At 44.0% G+C, this 20,297-nt stretch overlaps 2 non-coding genes across 2 annotated transcripts; one reads left to right on the top strand and one right to left on the bottom strand.

The window, feature by feature from the left end:
- Positions 1-11,898: 11,898 nt before the first annotated feature.
- Trnaa-agc (transfer RNA alanine (anticodon AGC)) lies at positions 11,899-11,971 on the bottom strand. Its single transcript has one exon. It is a non-coding gene; the product is annotated as a tRNA-Ala (tRNA).
- A 175-nt stretch (positions 11,972-12,146) lies between these two features.
- Positions 12,147-12,219, top strand: Trnaa-agc (transfer RNA alanine (anticodon AGC)). Its single transcript has one exon. It is a non-coding gene; the product is annotated as a tRNA-Ala (tRNA).
- The last annotated feature ends 8,078 nt before the right edge of the window (positions 12,220-20,297 follow it).

Genomic DNA, 20,297 nt, shown 5'->3' with positions numbered 1-20,297 from the left:
CTGCCACTTGAGTTTGTTAAACATCTCCGTAACGCTATCACGGTTACCAAATAACCCTGTGACGAAACGAGCTGCTCTTCTTTGGATCTTCTCTATCTCCTCCGTCAACCCGATCTGGTACGGATCCCACACTGATGAGCAATACTCAAGTATAGGTCGAACGAGTGTTTTGTAAGCCACCTCCTTTGTTGATGGACTACATTTTCTAAGGACTCTCCCAATGAATCGCAACCTGGTACCCGCCTTACCAACAATTAATTATTTATGATCATTCCACTTCAAATCGTTCCGCACGCATACTCCCAGATATTTTACAGAAGTAACTGCTACCAGTTTTTGTTCTGCTATCATATAATCATACAATAAAGGATCCTTCTTTCTATGTATTCGCAGTACATTACATTTGTCTATGTTAAGGGTCAGTTGCCACTCCCTGCACCAAGTGCCTATCCACTGCAGATCTTCCTGCATTTCGCTACAATTTTCTAATGCTGCAACTTCTCTCTATACTACAGCATCATCCGCGAAAAGCCGCATGGAACTTCCGACACTATCTACTAGGTCATTTATATACAGGGTGTCCCAGCTATCTTGTCCACCAAAAATATCTCTGGAACAATAACAGCTATTGGAAAACGACTTTCACCGTTATCAATGTAGGGCTGGGGCCCATGAATGTACATATTTGGAAACATTCTAAACCGAAAGCATATGTGTTTTTTAACACAAACTTATGTTTTTTTTAAATGGACCTCCTATATTTTTTCTTCAGAAATCCATAGCATGACAAAGCAGATACACAATGGCGTTGATTGCATCGCAATATTCCCATTACATCCCGAGATACTGAGACGGGAAGTTGACGCTTGAAACACCCAACATGCGCTGCTAGCGCACGTCCTGAGGCTCAGGCGTGAACCCCATGCTGCAGGATGGCAGCAGACCGTATTATTCGTTTCGGACCTCTTGATAAGTATGGAAGTGTGATTACGCATGTCAATCACATCGCGATTACGGGCAGCATGGGGTTCACGCCTGAGCCTCAGGACGTGCGCTAGCAGCGCATGTCGGGTGTTTCAAGCGTCAACTTCGCGTCTTAATATCTCGGGATGTAATGGGAATATTGCGATGCAATCGACGCCATTGTGTATGTGCTTTGTCATGCTATGGATTGCTGAAGAAAAAATATAGGAGGTCCATTTAAAAAAACATAAGTTTGTGTTAAAAAACACATATGCTTTCGTTTTCGAATGTTTCCAAATATGTAAATTCATGGGCCCCAGCCCTACATTGATACCGGTGAAAGTCGTTTTCCAATAGCTGTTATTGTTCCAGAGATATTTTGGGTGGACAAGATAGCTGGGACACCCTGTATATTGTGAAAAGCAATGGTCCCATAACACTCCCCTGTGGCACGCCAGAGGTTACTTTAACGTCTGTAGACGTCTCTCCATTGATAACAACATGCTGTGTTCCGTTTGCTAAAATCTCTTCAATCCAGCCACACAGCTGGTCTGATATTCCGTAGGCTCTTACTTTGTTTATCAGGCGACAGTGCGGAATTGTATCGAACGCCTTCCGGTTCAAATGGCTCTGAGCACTATGGGACTTAACTGCTGAGGTCATTAGTCCCCCAGAACTTAGAACTACTTAAACCTAACTAACCTAAGGACATCACACACATCCATGCCCGAGGCAGGATTCGAACCTGCGACCGTAGCGGTCGCGCGGTCCCAGACTGTAGCGCCTAGAACCGCTCGGCCACTCCGGCCGGCGAACGCCTTCCGGAAGTCAAGAAAAATAGCATCTACCTGGGAGCCTGTATCTAATATTTTCTGGGTCTCATGAACAAATAAAGCGAGTTGGGTCTCACACGATCGCTGTTTCCGGAATCCATGTTGATTCCTACATAGTAGATTCTGGGTTTCCAAAAACGACATGATACTCGAGCAAAAAACATGTTCTAAAATTCTACAGCAGATCGACGTCAGAGATATAGGTCTATAGTTTTGCGCATCTGCTCGACGACCCTTCTTGACGACTGGGACTACTTGTGCTCTTTTCCAATCATTTGGAACATTACCCACTGAAAACATCTGACCACGGGCTATCAAGAAACTGGTACATAACCAATCACCGCGTTTAATGCACTGTGTCACAGCGTGAGAGTAAAACGAAAAGCTGTACCCAAATTGTCATGCCAGCCCAGTTCTACTCGATATCCAGCCAGAGACTTTACTGCTGAAAGTGGTGGATGGTCTGTTTAATACAGTCCACCCGAGTACATCCCCAAAGTGTTGAAAAATGTTGTCGTGAATCCTTTCTAGTACAATGTGTATTCACAATACGTGAAATTTCTTCATTTATGACTCTTCCTAGTACTGCAATTTTAGTAACCAACAATTTCTTTGATCAAGATTTTATGATTTCCACTGCCGAAATTTCTGAAACAATTTGCGGACTCCCCGACCGCTTATGATGCATCGTGTTACGCTGGCGTTCAGAATGTTAACCGTAAGAGAAGTTTCTAACCCTAATGAGGAACGCAATCCTCCTAAGACCAAAGAAACAAATTTTCCAGCGGGGCTGAAGGCGAAATGTACTACATCTGTAGAGTTTCGCACACGTTAAGTTACTTCAGGACCGTCAGAAATGCATCAAGCGGAACGGGAGGTCCTTCATAGTGGATGTTCTTTTGGAAGCTGCGGAGGCGCACGCACAGCCGCGGAATAAAGCGTGTCGGCTCCGCGAGGTGCTACTCCGCGCCGCGGCGACCCCTAATTAGCTGCAACCCGCGCAGCAGACGACGCCCTCCGGCAACCGTGGCCCGGTTACGGCACAACTTGCTCCCAGCCCACCGCACGCTTATACGTAATTGTCTCAAAAGTATCCGAGCCAAACTGCGCTGCGCTCTGCGCTCGCAGATTATCCAACTTGCTGCCAGCTGCACGCCCCGGCGGGACGCGCCGGAATTTAGAACTGCGGTAACTGTGAGCTCACTCTCTGGCACTGACTTTCCACGCTTAGCTTCCTACACGAGCGCAGCTAAGATCACGTGACGCAGTTACGCAACAGAACGAAAATCATCGTGCACCGAAAACAAGTGGTGTATCAGCTTCAGTGTTTCTGCCGTTTACCACTAAAGACTCTATTTAAAGTCCAGCCGACCCAGATATAGTCACTGGTTAGCGTTCCAAAGCGACCATTTTCATGAGCGTTCGCGTCGTGTGCCAAAACAGTGAGAGAGGTTTATTTTACCAGCGTAATGAGCCAAATGTAAGTGTGTGCGATACATGAACCATAGACCTTGTCATTGATGGGGAGGCTTGCGTGCCTCTGAGACACAGATAGCCGTACCGTAGGTGCAACCACAACGCAGGGTTATCTGTTGAGAGGCCAGACAAACTTGTAGTTCCTGAAGAGGGGTAGCAACCTTTTCAGTAGTTGCAGGAGCAACAGTCTATATAGACTGATCTGGCCTTGTAACATCAATCAAAACGGCCTTGCTGTGCTGGTAGTGTGAACGGCTGAAAGCGAGGGGGGAAACTGCAGTCGTAATTTTTCCCGAGGGAATACGGCTCTACTGTATAGTGATATGATGATGGAATCCTTTTGAGTAAAGTATTCCAGAGGTAAAATAGAGCCCCATTCGGATCTCCCGGCGGGGACTACTCTGGACAATTTCATCAGGAGAAAAAAAAAAAGAAAAAAAGAAAGTGGCGCTATACGGATCGGAACGTAGGATGTTAGATCCCTTAATCCGGAATGCAAGTTAGAACATTTAAAAAGGAGAATGGATAGGTCACATTTAGATATTGTAAAAAATAGTGAAGCTCGATGGCAGGTGCAACAGGACTTTTGGTGAAGTGAATACAGGGCTATGTGTACAATATGAAAGAGGGGTAATGCAGGCGTAGGTTTAATAACGAATAACAAAATAGGAATGGGGGTAAGCTACCACGAACAGCATTCTGAACGCATTATGGTAGCCAAGATAGACACGGAGCTCACATCCACCATAGTAGCACAAGTTTAAGGCCGAATAGCCCTGCACATCATGAAGAGATTGGAGAAATGTATGATGAGACAAAAGAAATTATTCAGATAGTTAAGGGAGACGAAAATTTAACTGTGATTTGGGACTGTAATTCGATAGTAGGAGAAGGAAGAGAAGGAAAAATTATAGGTGAATACTGACTGCAGTAAAAGAACGAAAGAGGAGCTGCCTGATAGAATTTTGCAGAGAGCACAATTTAATTATCGCTAACGCATATTTAAGAACCATGAAAGAAGGTTGTGCACGTGGAAGAGACATGGACGGAAGGTTTCAGATTGATAATGTAAGGGTAAGACAGAGAATTAGGAACTAGATTTTAAATAGTAAGATATTTCCAGGGGCAGATGTAGGCTCTGACCAAACTTTATTGGTTATGAACTGTAGACTGAAACTGAATACGTTGCAAAAAGGTAGTAAATTAAAGAGATAGGATATGGGTAAGTTCAAAGAAACAGAGGGAGCCTTAGGCAACGATTGACGCGAACAGAGGAAAGGGATGCAGTAGAAGACGAATGGGTAACTTTGAGAGACGAAATAGTGAAGGCAGCAGAGGATCAAATAGGTTCAAAGACAAGGCCAAGTAGAAATCCTTGGATAACATGGGAAATATTGAATTTAATGGATGAAAGGACAAAATTTTCAAAAATGCGGTAAATGAAGCAGGAAAAAGTGAATACAAACGTCTAAATATGAGACTGATAGGAAGTCCACAATGGCTGAGCAGAAATGGCTAGAGGACAAATGTAAGGATTTAGAAGCATATAGCACCAGGGGAAAGTTTGACAGCTCCTATACTCCTACAGAAAAATTAAAGAGGCCTTTGGAGAAAAGAGAAACAGCTGTATGAACATCAGGCGCTCAAATGAAAAATAGTCCTAAGCAAAGAACTGAAAGCTGAAAGGTGGGAGGAGTATGTAGAAGATCTGTACAAGGGAGATGAACTTGCAGACAATATTATAGAAACAGAAAATGACTTAGATGAAGATGGAAAACATGTTACTGTGAAAAGTGCATTGCGCTATCGACCAACTGTATATCGGGTGATTGATGATAATTCTGAGTCAACACCTAAGTCTACTGTTTTTTTGCCTTATATAGGAAACACGTCCAACAAGATCGGTCGTATTTTACGGAAATACGATGTGAAATGTGTTTTCCGACCTCCATCTAAAATTAGAGCACTTTGGAGTTCTGTTACGGATGATCTTTGACTGCGTAAGGCTGGTGTATATCGTACTCCTTGTACCTGCGGCATGGCATATATTGGTCAAACTATCAGGACCGTGGAGGACCGATGTACTGAGCATAAACGGCACACACGATTACAGCAGCCAAGTAGATATGCTATTGCCGAACATTGCTTGGATACTGGTCACCCCATGTTATATAATAACACCGAGATATTGTCATGCACGTCCAGCTATTGCGATAGTGTTATTAGAGAGGCAGTTGAGATTAAATTAGCGAGCAACATCGTTAACAAGGACGGAGATTTTTGTTTAAACTCTGTTTGGAATCCGGCTCTCTCCCTTGTCAAAAAACAGAGGGCCAGAGTCAATGCTACCTCACCTGCGAATTCATAGTGTCACTATCGATAGCTCAGACTTTTGTCATCTTTGGTGGCACTAGTGTTCAGTGTGTGTGTTATCTTTCCTGCTTCAGTACGCCGCATGTACGCCGCCTGTCCGTTGCAGTTTGCCTTGAAAATGGCGGGGTGTTCTCCCGCCGAAATATCGGCGGTCGCTGAAAGTGTTACCTGGCTGAATTCCCGGAAGTTATTTGAAAGTTGTATACACCAGGAGAAACTCAGGTCCCACAAGGAAATATTAGCTTGATAAGTTGCAAATTATTTTATTCGTCAGTGAAGGGAAAGGCGTATATAGTACACAGTAACTAAACGAACGGCGTTTATCTGAATCAGTCACTATCGCCTTGAATTTCGCATGCAACAGACTGTTTAGAAGTGTTTAATTATGTGTGAGGGTATAGTGCCTGATTTACGGAGGATGAAGTTTTGAATAAGCGCATGCCCTGCCTACCAAATACATATAATAGTGCGGGTCTTCATTCTAGTTATGAACATTTGCGTTTTTACCGGGACACATTGTCTGAATTCTACCCTGAAATTTCCCCTGGAATGGCTAGCATTATTCCCTGTAGAGTGATTTCCTGGAGTTTTATTTCGTAGAAAATAATTTTCAGATGATTTATTAAGTATGGAGCAGGAGGCGCAGCGATTTACATCCATCTCTAATCACTTACGCAAGCGGTCTAGGGAAACATCGCACAGGTTCCTGCTACCGGGCCGTCCTGAGTGGCCGAGCGGTTCTAGGCGCTACAGTCTGGAACCGCGCGACCGCTACGGTCGCAGGTTCGAATCCTGCCTCGGACATGGATGTGTGTAATGTCCTTAGGTTAGTTAGGTTTTACTTCTAAGTTGTAGGGGACTGATGACCTCAGAAGTGAAGTCCCATAGTGCTCAGAGCCATTTGATCCTGCTACCGGCGACTTTGCAACTGGAGGCAGGCTAATCTGCAGTAACAAGACCTATTTTATGACTGCACCGAACGGCGCGATCATTACTAAATCAGTTTAGAGAGATAAATTAATGAAACATTAAGACATTAATTTACAGTAAGTAATGAGGTAATGGAAGTTAAAGTCGCTGTGCATAAACTTTGAAACTATGCATATAGGCACCGCAATTTCTCTTGCAGTCGGATGCCATAAGAAATCTTTAATGCTTACTAATTTCACTTTGACGTGAACACGTACACTGATAAGTACTATACAGTCTTCCATGAAAACCTGATGGATACCTTCAGCTTATACTCCCAGGATTGCTTCACGATGTTCCCTTGCAACCATTGAGGAATGTGTCACACACATGATGGAGCACGATATCTAAGAACGAAAATGGGCCAAGACGGATTGTTCGAGCAGGGCCTGCACCTTTCACCAGACCGCAAACCTCTGGTTATATGTATCTGCGGGTTACCTCAAAAGTGAAGTGTAAAACCAGTGCCACTGATACGGTAGAAGAACTGGATCAGCGAACTGTACAGTATTGACAAGCGTTACGAGGTTATCCAGCGATGTTTGAAAGACTTTGTAACTCACTGCTGAGAGGATTTCACTATTGCATCCAAACTGGAGGACGACAAGTGAAACATCTTCTACTCGTATTACACCTCAGAATGTGCAGTAAATGGTGAATCGTACTGAAGTTGCATTGTATTTCTGTTAGGTCATGGCTGAAATTTGAGCTCGATTAGATGGGAACTTAATCGAAAAGTTTAAGTGTAAACTACGTTTGTACTAAATACGGCAGTATTTCATACTGAAGTCTGTGGGGATTTGTAATCACCCGTTCGCAATTATGTTGATAACAATCATCTCCAGACCGATGTCCAGTGAAACGTTCTTACTTCTATTGTCGAGTATTTTCACTAATATCAGTTTTCGCTATTAACTATGATTCGTCTGTATATTTTGCTGCCTGTTGCTATGTTTCTGAAAATCGGTATGGAAATAAAGAGGATATAACTCAGTACTGGCACACAGCGCCCTCCTCTGGAATAACCAGGCATCGCAGAGCTCCATGTTCTCACTCGAAAGACAAATCGCTGTAACAGCGTCTCGTACCTCATTACACTCACTCAGACACTGCGTACTAGACAGAATTTCAACTAGGGCAGTGTGATTGCCAGAAACTTTAGGCGACGGACCTTCGTACTTTTGCCGTCCACATTTTGTTTGTATGAATTTCTTTCGTTCATGGTGCTGGGAGCGGCTTCTCCGCGACGATGGAGGGGCCATAGCCTCCACGGCTACGAATGCGAGCAGGACTCACGTTATAGTACTTTGTTTAACCGCAGTTTTTGGGAACGCAGCTAACATCGTCTGCAGCTATACAGCTAATTACTCAGAAAGCAGTAAAACTCTTACTGTTCTGTTGCTAATTTGTTATGCAGGGTGAATCCTAATTGCACCTACAAAATTTTGTAGGCTGTCTTGATTTCATTATAAGAGATTCGTGGTGTCCTGTGATTCGTTACAGAGTAGTTACGTAATTACGATTTATTCGATTTGCTGCCGCAATTAACCTTGGTTTCTGTGTAAACACCTTCACAACCGTGAGAAGCCTCACTAAAATATACAACACAAAACACAGTGTAATGTAACAACGCTTGGACGAAACACGTTTAGTTTTATCTAAGTATGTTCATTCCATTCTGTCAGAGTGCAGTTCAATTGGCAACAAACGAAGAATTATTCCCTTACTAGTGCTGCCCAAAATGTCGACCACCATGATCAAGGCAGAGTGCGGCGACTGTTCACGTAAAAATGACACTGCCTGAAAAACAAACATGGTAAAGCGGGCGATTCCAGTCAACAGTAATTACCGTGCGCGAACGTGACAAATATTGCAAAGAAGACACACAGCGCATGCCGTCCACATCTGCACATTTTTCACAGCAGTGCAGATGAAAAAATAAATGACGGTAAGAAATCAAATGAAATGCAAGAACTCTGTAGTCAACCATCGTAGACCAGGAGTTCATTGTACCAAAATGCTCAGAAGATATACCTACACAAACACCTAAATTTTGTCAGTGAAGTTCGCGTTCGTCCTATACTTGGTACAGCAGAGATGGTTCAGAGCTCCAGCTCCTTGAAGGAGGCCGTCATGAGGGAAGGAGTCCAGATTCGTCGGACACGGTGAGGGTAAATTGGCTGATATGTGGTAGTAGACGGGAACGTCCCGGCGTTCGCCTCAAACCTGAACTGAAGTGTGAGGTCATCCACATGAGTGCTAAAAGGAATTCGTTAAACTTCGTTCCACGATAAATCAGTCTAATCTAAAAACCGTAAATTCAACTAAATTCCTAGGTATTACAATTACGGACAACTTAAATTGGATGGAACACATAGAAAATGTTGTGGGGAAGGCTAACCAAAGACTGCGTTTTATTGGCAGGACACTTAGAAAATGTAACAGACCTACTAAGGAGACTGCCTGCCCTACACTTGTCCGTCCCCTTTTAGAATACTGCTGCGCGGTGTGGGATCCTTACCAGATAGGACTAACGAAGTACATCGAAAAAGTTCAAAGAAGGGCAGCACGTTTTGTATTATCGCGAAATATGGGAGAAAGTGCCACAGAAATGATACAGGATTTGGGCTGGACATCATTAAAAGAAAGGCTTTCTTCGTTGCGACGGAATATTCTCACGAAATTCCAATCACCAACTTTCTCCTCCGAATGCGAAAATATTTTGTTGACACCGACCTACATAGGGAGAAACGATCAACACGTTAAAATTAGGGAAATCAGAGCTCGTACGGAAAGATATGTGTGTTCGTTCCTTCCGCGCGCAATACGAGATTTGAATAATAGAGAATTGTGAAGGTGGTTCGATGAACCCTCTGCCAGGCACTTAAATGTGATTTGCAGAGTATCCATGTAGATGTAGATGTAGATTAACTAACGTAGGGTGGTCATAACGTCTTGGACCATTTCTAAGAAATAATGGCTGCATGTATGTCCAATAATCATAATGAAAATCTGTGCTGACGTGGGCCTGTTGTCTTTTTTCGTGATTATCAAGAAGTCTGCTTAGCACAGAAGGACGCGTGGCTGTTGTTAGAGCGCGATTGCGCGGTTTATCTTATCTGTAACAGCAACAGGAGTTCACCTTGAAATCATACAAGCCAGCACCAACATGACCAAACATTCTTTATTTGATAATAGGTTCCCAAGAACTAGGAACGCTGCCGATGAATCACGCATCGCAGAACTTTCTGTACCACTAGATAATGTTTAGTGAATCATAGAAGGAACCGAAAGAAATTCTAATGCGTAAGCTAGACGACGAAGAAACGGGTTAGATGCTTAAAAATTAACTATTTGCAAAGTTCTACATCTAGCGCTAAAGAAATAAAGCGTACCACATTCGGATGTTTCATAAATTAGACCAAGAGGATTAAGCAGTTCGTAAGCTGCGTGTTGCAATTTGAGAGGAGTTGCATACATCGAACACTTCAAGTAACAAAAAAATGGTTCAAATGGCTCTGAGCACTATGGGACTTAATATCTGTTGTCATGAGTCCCCTAGAACTTAGAACTACTTAAACCTAACTAACCTAAGGGCATCACACACATCCATGCCCGAGGCAGGATGAACCTGCGACCGTATCGGTCACGCGGTTCCGAACTGAAGCGCCTATAACCGCACGGCCACACCGGCCGGCCTTCAAGTAACACATTTTGTGTTAGTGATTCCACATCTTTAGGTACGTTAACAAACACAGCTGCGCTTATGGGGCAAGAAGCTACCTGATGCTGCCACTAAGTGGCAAAGAGACACACCAAAGGTGAATGTGAGGCTTGGATTCACAAAGACTGCTGTTTATTGACCCATCATTTTTGCATAAGAGAAAATTACGGGAAACATCTACGTTGATATGTTGGAGCAATTCCTGAAACCACAGTTCCAGCAAGAAGGCATTACTGACACTGCTGTGTTCCAAAAGGATTGAGCACCCCATTATTTTGCTCTAACAGTACGAGAATAGCCTAAATCGAACGTTCACTAACAGATGGACAGGCAGAGCTTCAGCAAGACTATGACCATCGCGTTCATCTGATTTGACACCTTGTTTCCTACAGTACACAGATTAATACAAGTTGGTGTCCTGTTATTAACCATGCGTGCAGGTAATCCATAAAGGTAAGAGATGTCCAGGATAAGAGCTCAAGTCTTGGATGCAGCGTCGGCTACTTCAGAACATAGGTATTCGAACGTGTTCAAGTCTGCTCTTCAACGGTGGTAGGAATGCTTCGACATGGACGGGGGCTATGTCTAAGTGCAATGAAAGTGTGTACAAGGACTGACACCGGAAACGCGCGTATTATGTAATTATATTCATTATTTCGTAGAAATGAATCGAGACTTCATGATTACCCTGGACATCTGGGCGGCGATCTGTACCTTCGCTGGTTCCAGATATGGGTGCAGTGTCTTAAACTCTTGCAACATTTCGCCTAGTTATACTTGCAGTCCATCTTACAAGAACTTCAGCATCATATTTCGCAAGAACTAGTGTTAATACAATGTTCGAGGGCAAAATTCTACATGAGAGATCAGATTCGTAATCCTTGAGAGTATAAGTAAGCGAGGCCTGTCAACCAGGTTACCTCGAGACGGATCAAAAGTTTCTGATGGTTGTCAACGGACCAGTGGATGTTACACTAACATTCAGCAACATCAACAGTGCTGTCTGTTCTGATGAGATGTGACTGGTTTGTATCACGTGCCGAGGTTTATTAGAAAGTCATATTGAAATAAGCCATTGTTAAATTTTACTAAATCCAGCAAGCTCGTGTAGTTTTCCTCCCTAACTAGGAAACAGCTTCACTTCTACTGTCTCTCATGCACACATAGCTTCCGACTCCTCCCCCTAGCTGGTCGCTGAGGCCTAGAGGTTCTAGGCGCTTCAGTCCGGAACCGCGCTCCTGGTACGGTCGCAGGTTCGAATCCTGCCTCGGGCATGGATGTGTGTGATGTCCTTAAGTTAGTTAGGTTTAGGTAGTTCTAAGTCTAGGGGACTGATTACCACAGTTGTTAAGTCCCATAGTGCTTAGAGCCATTTGAACCACCCTCCCCCTACTGTCGCTTTCGGTTTGTTTTCATTCTAAACTCAGTTGTGTTCTAAACAGGAGGTTCGTTCGTAAGGTGAAGACACAGTAATCGCACTAACTCCTTTTCTTACTGGTACATCAGACCTTTCCATTAAAGGATTAGTAAATAATGAGAAACGCTTGGTAAAAACTTTTCTGGAGGCGCCGGGTATCGATCCCGGTACCTCTCACATGCTAAGCGAGCGCTCTACCATCTGAGCTACGCCCCCAGATATCACAGAGTCACTTTCCACCAGTTGAGACACAATACTGGAGTCCGCCTTCTGGCATCCGAAGTAACGCTGCCCACTGCGAAGGCCACACCCATCGACTGGCCGTCTCCCAAACGGAGCAGAGAAAGTTCGGTACGAAGTGTCTGCTAGCAGGACAGTTCTGTCCAGAGCTGGGGGCGTAGCTCAGATGGTAGAGCGCTCGCTTAGCATGTGAGAGGTACCGGGATCGATACCCGGCGCCTCCAGAATTCCTTTTCCCACTAAAGGAAATACTATATTTTTTTATATTTTTCAGAGTTCTCGTGCGTGGGTAGATCCCCAAATGAGTCATCTCCATCTCCAGCAAAAGTCAATACAGAACGAGCCGTATCCCCCAGAATATTTTTCGTCCTCTTGTTTTGCAAGGTATTTTATGAAGTAACTGAAACTATGTGTATAAAACTAAACCGGACATGTAAAACGAAAAGGTGACGGAGTTGAAAGCACAAGAATTACGAAGAACTAATGTTGGAGATGATGATAATGATGGTGGTGATGGTGGTGGTGGTGGTGGTGGTTGTGTGGTGTGATATCAGCGTCAATTATGCCCTAGTTTACGTAATACCGTTTTTTATGAACAGTGAGATTTCGGCTCTTATAATTCTTTGTCTATTACTGGCGATGATTTCGCCCCATCACTGGATTCGTGGTGATACAGTGGTCTAAGATAACGGACTGTGAAACTGAGTGAGAGTGAGACTGAAGGAGATGAGGACCGGGAGAGAGAGGGGGTGGGGAGGGAAGAAGAGGGAGAGGGGGAGGGAGAGAGAGAGAGAGAGAGAGAGAGAGAGAGAGAGAGAGAGAGAGGGGGGGGGGGAGAGAATTAGAAGAGAATTTGGGGGTGGGGGCGGAAGTAGGAAATCAGGTAGTTGAATAAATACTTCAGTATCCTGTAGTAATTATTATGAAATGAGAAACACACGGATGCTACAGACTGTAAAACATAGCGTTCTTGTCTTGCTTATAGTCAGATCATTTCATTTAGACTAAGCCAACAAGAGACCCGACTGTATGACACTGTTTTACTAGCAGCTCCTCAATAGTAGTCACTAGTCTGAGTGAACACAGTTCCATTCCAAGGCCGAGGCAATTTCTTTTGCACCCGGTATTCAGCGCGGTACCTCTCTGAGTGCTTCAGAAGCCCGATAGCTAAGTCACAGAGTTCAACAGTAATTTATATGTGAGATACCATTAGACAAAGTCAAAAAGATTCACTGAAGTTTCGTTCTGCACACGACAACATTTTTTTCACAGAAATGAAGCCACTCATCGCTTGAGCTTTCCTTGAGTATGAGATCGCGGTAGTAGTCCGGTGACGCACACTTATCACATAACGTCATAGGTGTTCCACTGGTTCTCCGTGGATGTGAGGCATCAGATAATCAAATGAAATTTTCTTTGTTTACGTAAACGAAGTGTCCCAACGTTGAGCCACTGACAGTACTGTATTCGTGACAACGTCTCGCGTAGCCATATTTGTTCATATTACAGATATATCGTATTGTTTCCCAAATTCTTATCTGAATGAAAAGTGACACAAGAATCCGTAGCTTCCCTTTTTCTTCGTCTTTTGTTCTTTTTGCTCGCTATCTCACAAGAAGGACGACACAACTTGAAATGCTGCACGAAAGTAGAGTAAAATTTACAGAAACGAATGCACTTTTGAATCAAGCCTGCAGACTTGATACGGTTGCGAATGATTGCCCTGGTTACAGAGTGGTTGTCAATGATGATGGCACTCGACCAGGAATATCTCCGAACTCAGCTGGTGACGGTTACCCTCAGGAAATCAATAATTCGGAGCGTGCCGAATATCGTGCAACCACCAGAGTATGTGCAGACGATGATGGAAATTCCATTCTTCCGTTTTAAAAAGAATATAAAAGAAAATTCTCAAAAAGAAACATCAGATGTTTGTACTCCACCAGCCACCTTACGAACACCACTGCACTCGCACCCGGGAGAACGGTCGTCTAAAACCCCGTCGGTCCATCCAGATATTGGTTTTCCATGGTCTTCCTAAAGATGAATGTCGGTATGTTTCCTTCCAAAAGGAACCTCCGATTTCTCTCCCTACTGAAACATACCGAGAAGTAGGCTAACTTCTCGTATGAATTTATCTGTACCACTTTTACTTTCCACGCCTTTAGTACTGTTTTAGATTCGGAATACTTGATAAATTTTTTTTCTAAAGTGGTAAATGATACGTTTTAACCATCGTAAAAATAATATCTTTCTTACTCGTCTATTCTAACGTACGTAATTTTTGTCAGTCACAACACGTTATCATAATGTTTCTCAAAGCTTTCCAACCTATTAATCTTATTATAAAACAGAGAATATTAGTGCAAACAATATTTTAAAGACAAATGTTTCTTGAAAAAATTAGAAGTTTCTATTATTAAGTTGTTAAAATCGCAAGAAATGTCACACAGATTACTCACATGAAATTTTATTTAAGCTGTTCCAGACTAAAATTTTCATTCATTATTTAAGTAACTACCTTTGATTACGAAAAATGTAGTTAGTTTTTCGAAAAACTATTTAAGGAAAATCACTTAGTTGCAAGATGCAAGCAATGTTTTATAGCCATTCCATTCTGGAATCTTCCATCTTTAAATCGTGGATAATTTACGTATATATACTCACTACTTTTTTCTTTGATTTTTCATATATGAAAATATATATTTTTGCTACAATTTACTATTATTGATTTAAGCCCACTAAGGAGCGCTTATGACTAGTTTTTTTCGGTACTCTCTTCCGTTCCCAATATCTTTTGAGCCCTGCTGATAATTTCTCCTTCCTCTCCTGTGAAAGGAGCTTCCGACGTTTAAGGACTCTAGGTGGTGAGGACAGAAACTTTACCATAGCTCAAAATTTGGAACCATCTTCTACCTCAAGATCAGAGATTCCAGCCGAATCCAAGTCCTCTAGCAGTTCATTAAGCCACCCGCTTCCAGTCTTGTAGCTTTTAACCAATGATAAGATTTGTTAAAATTTATACTTATACGAAAGTCAGAAATAATTAAAATAACTGTAAGTAAACTAGAGGTATCCTGATTGGTCTGGCGCTCATACAAATACCTAGTAGTAGTAAGAAGCGCGCCAGAAAGTAGTTTGTATTTCGGTAGTTTGGCAGTCACGAGTTCGGAGTTTATTTCATTTCAGTTGTTTCATTGTGATTTTTTTTATTATTAAGCGCTTTGGATACAGGTTTGGTGAATGTAGATGTTTGTATAATTTTGATGAAAAATTAATTAATAATGAAAAGAAGAATCATTTGAGTACTCCGTGCCTATTTATCATCGAGACTCGGAGAGTAATTGTAAGTACTATATTGCAGTGCCGGTACTCTTCTGATGACGATGTACTCCAGCAACCACAGCCGTTACTAAACACATCAGATGAATTCGCAGTTGCGAATAATGACTACCATCAGCTGTAAAATGGAATTCCCGCTTATCGCGAGGGGTCTCCTTATTGTTTGGCTATCCGTGCACGACTCACGCCCTGTGTCTCGGTCCGGCACAAATTTTCACTGTCGTCATTACATTCTACAGCTGATGGTGGTCATTATTCGCGCGGCCCCTCCGGCAAGAGGTTCGCGTCCTCCCTCGGGCATGGGTGTGTGTGTGTGTGTGTGCGTGTGTGTGTGTGTGTGTGTGTGTGTGTGTGTGTGTGTTGTTCTTAGCATAAGTGAGTTTAAGTAGTGTGTAAGTGTAGGGACCGATGACCTAAGCAGTTTGGTCCCTTAGGAATTCACAAACATTTGAACATTCGCAATTGCGAATTCATATGATGTTTTCGCTGTAGGTGGTGGACACTGAATGAACCGAATCCTCATAGACTGTGAAGTTAAGTACTCTTCTGTGAAAATGATCTTTACAAAAGTTAATTTTACCTTCAAAAATAGTGTGTTTAACACTACAAGCGCATGCAGATCATTTACATGTTTTTTATCCGTAACCTTTGTTCGATCACAGTTAGTCCTCAGTCTTTTAATGACTTCGGAGTCGACGGTTCGCTACACTTTGAAGATCCATCCGTTTTACCCTGGTCCCCACACATCGACCCCGTATGACTTTCCCTTGTTTCCGAAATTAAAATCAATGTTGAAACAACGCCATTCCTATCAATATCACGACATTAAGAAGAATTTCTTCGAGACCTGAAGGATGTTCCGAAAGAAGCTTCCCAGGATTGAATGGCGAAGGTGAAACACTCCACAAGTGTGTGATTGTGAGTGGCGGAGGCTAGCGCCTGGAAGAAGAGTAGAATTAAATATCTCTAAGTGAGATAAAAATATTCCTACCAAGGAGTTGCGTTACTTTTTTTATAAACCTTGTACACATTGGTGTTCCCAGCAGATGGCGAGGGGGAGGCAGTCTACGCATTTATACAACAGAGCGCGCTCTGCGAGCGTCGGGTTGTCTCGGTTTCTCGTCACGCTAAGGGGTAACGTCCTCGCAGAGGTTCCTTCAACAGCCCACTCCCCGGCTCCCCTAACTTCGGTCTTGCGTCACAGAGCGCGTTGTGGAAGCAAGGGCTCTACAGAGGAGGGCAGAAGCTGAGAGCCTCCCATAGGCCGCCAGGAAAATGTTGCCCGCTCCCCGTACTCCACCCCCAGAACCGCAATGGCTCAGGTGGCGGCGTGCGTCGTGATCCATTATTCAGTGGGTCTAACAAACGCCGTACGCCGTCACCAGCGTTACGGGAAGAAAGGCTCGCAAGAAACTCCACTTCAGGCTGATCTTCATCTCAGCGGAACTCAATCGTCCAGTGGACAACTGAGAAGTCGTCATTTCAAGTACTGACTGTTGATAAATAATATCCAGAAATTCTAGCATCCTCTCTTCAAATGTCCTAGTAGTAATTTTGACCACAATCTTCAGTTTCGAACACGTTGTCAATTTTAATTTGAAGATTACATGCGTAATACGTTGAGGTGACAAAAGTCAGGGGATACTTCCTAAAATCGTGTCGGACCTCCTTTTTCCAGGTTAACTCAACAAGTCGTTGGAAGTCCCCTGCAAAAACACTGAGCCACGCCGCCTCCATAGCCGCCCATCATTTGCGAACGTGTTGCCGGCGAAGGATTTCACGCACGAACCCACCCCCAGTTATGTCCCATAAATGTTAGATCGGTGGTCAAATAACTCGCTCGAATTGTTCAGAATGTTCTTGAAACCAGTCGCGAAATACTGTGGCCCAGTGACATGCGCATTGTCATCCATAAAAATCCCATAACTTTTTGAGAGCGTGAAATCCATGAATGCCTCCAAATGATCTTCAAGTAGCTGAACGAAACAATTTATACTCATTAGTAGGTTCAGTTGGACCAGGCGACCCAGTCCGTTGTATGTAAACACAGCCCACACCATTATGAAGCCACCAACAGCTTGCACAGTGCCTTGTTGACAACTTGGGTCCATGGCTACCATCAGCTCTTAGCAACTGAAGTCGGGACTCATCTGACCAGGCCACGGTTTTCCTGTCGTCTAGGTTCCAACCGATATGGTCACGAGGCCAGCAGAGGCACTGCAGGCGATGCCGTGCTGTTAGCAAAGGAGAAGAAGGGAGGATATTAGTGCTAAACGTCCCGTCGACAACGAGGTCATTAGAGACAAGGCACAAGCTCGGATTAGGGAAGGTTCAAATGGTTCAAATGGCTCTGAGCACTATGGCACTTAACTTCTGAGGTCATCAGTGCCCTAGAACTTAGAACTACTTAAACCTAACTAACCTAAGGACATCACACACATCCATTCCCGAGGCAGGATTGGAACCTGCGACCGTACTGGTCGCGTGGTTCCAGACTGTAGCGCCTAGAACCGCTCGGCCACCCTGGCCGGCGAATTAGGGAAGGCATGAGAAGCAAAGCGGCCCTGCCCTTTCGGAGGAACCAACCTGGCTTTAGCCTTAATTGACTTAGGGAAATTACGGAAAACATAAATCAAGATGGCTTCCCCACTACGCCACCACGTTCGATGCTGCGAAGGCACTCGCGTTGGTCGTCTGCTGCCATAGCCCATCCACAACGAATCTCGCCACACTGTGCTGACAGATACGTTCGTCGTATGCCTCATATTGATTTCTGCGCTTATTTCATGCAGTGTTGCTTGTCTGTTAGTACTGACAACTCTACGCAAATGTTGATGCCGGCCGTCGTTAAGTGAAGACTGTTGGCCACTCCGCTGTCCGTGATGGGTGGTTCAAATGGCTCGGAGCACTACGGGACTCAACATCTTAGGTCATAAGTCCCCTAGAACTTAGAACTACTTAAACCTAACTAACCTAAGGACATCACACACACCCATGCCCGAGGCAGGATTCGAACCTGCGACCGTAGCAGTCCCGCGGTTCCGGACTGCAGCGCCAGAACCGCTAGACCACCGCGGCCGGCCCCGTGATGGGTGGTATGGCCTGAAATTTAGTATTCTCGGCACACTCTCGACACTGTGGATCTCGGAATATAGAATTCGCTAGCGCTTTCCGAAATGGAGCATCCCATGTGTCCAGCTCCACCTACCATTCCGCTCTCAAAGTGTGTTAATTACTGTCGTGCGGTCATAGTCACGTCGGAAACCTTTCCACTTCAATCACCTGAGTACAAATGACATCGCCGGTGCACTGCCCTTTTATACCTTGTGTACGCGATACTACCGCCATCTGTATAGGTGCTTATCACTACCCCATGTGTTTTGTTACCTCAGTGTAACCCACTGCAGCCTTCGACTTCGTAATCTCTTAACTGGCAAACTGTTATCAAAATTTGATCAGGTTTAGGCAATCGGGCTGTTTAATTGGTAGCAGAAGTCTCCGCCGTTTACCATACTCGCTTCAAACAATGACCGCGTGCTCTAACCAAAACGATCCCGGTTAAAGACGTTATAACGAACGGGTACTCTTAATAACTGTGAAAGTACTGAATAATAGCACTCTAGGTTAATTTTCACAGCACTTTCGGAATTTACCATCAAATAACAGACGCTGATTCTTACACATACACTGTTAAAATCACAATTCTGCCTTTCGTGCGTTAAGCCCACTACATAGGTAATTCTTCCAGTTATATGAAAATCAGTGAGAAACATTCTGCTTAAATCGCTTGCAATAGAGTTTTGTTTCTTGCCTGTTGCCCGTAGGTCGTGGTCTAGCACCGACAGAGCCGGGGATTTTCTCCACTCGGGAATTATGTGTTCGTATGGTCATAACTGACATTATACTATCGAGATGGCTGAATGGGCACGAGTCAACTAAAAAAAAGCAAAAAAAAAACCTATGAAACATTAAAAGAAGGAAAAAGCGAGTAGCATCGTTGCCTCTAGATCGCACGGTCTCTGGTTCGATTATCAGCCGAGTCGGAAATTTCTTTCCTTTGGGGACTGGGTGTTTCTATAGTCCTAATCATTTCGTCTCATCTTCATCACAAAGTCGGGCAAGTCATCGAAGTGGCGTCAGACAGAAAGACTTGCACCAGGCGACCGAACAACATAAGATGGGATGTCTTAGGCAAATATGACACGTGATTCTTTCATTGTTTTCTCCCGCATTAGCTAACAATGTTACATCCAGTTTCGTGTCCTTTACGTGGCCACGCTCCACACGTCCCGACTCTGGCCCCAGATTCGACAGAAGAGAATCAACGCTGGGAGGAAAGGTAAAGGTGGCCGAGCGGTTCTAGGCGCTACAGTCTGGAACCGCGCGACCGCTACGGTCGCAGGTTCGAATCCTGCCTCGGGCATGGATGTGTGCGATGTCCTTAGGTTAGTTAGGTTTAAGTAGTTCTAGGGGACTGATGACCTCAGAAGATAAGTCCCATAGTGCTCAGAGCCATTTGAACCATATCTGTAAGAGATATTTGTTTAATTACCGGTCTCATGGGGCGAACAGCGCGATCGAGGTGGCCCCTCAGATACTCAATTGGGTTTCAACTCCCGAAAGTTTGGAGGCCAGGGGAGCACTGTTAACTCATCATAATGTCTTCAAATCACGAACATACATTGCTAGCTGTGGGGCACGTTGCGTTGTACAGTCGATAGACGTCATCGTGCCCAGGAGAAACATACTGCATTTAGAGGTGGACATGGTCGTCAAGGATACGAGCATTTTTGTAGTGATCTATTCTGCCTTCCAGAATGACTAGATAACGCAGGCAATGCCATTAAAATATTCCCCAGAACTGTAATGCTCCTTCGTCAGCATCCTTCCGACGATTGTTGCAGGATGGCTGCCATTTGTCTAGTATAAGGCCACCTACCACCACTCATGGGACTTGCTG

This window comes from Schistocerca serialis, chromosome 1 (genome assembly GCF_023864345.2).
Source record: "Schistocerca serialis cubense isolate TAMUIC-IGC-003099 chromosome 1, iqSchSeri2.2, whole genome shotgun sequence".
Lineage (NCBI taxonomy): Eukaryota > Metazoa > Arthropoda > Insecta > Orthoptera > Acrididae > Schistocerca > Schistocerca serialis.
The sequence above is the reverse complement of the archived record's forward strand: the minus strand, read 5'-3'. Positions and strand labels throughout refer to the sequence as shown.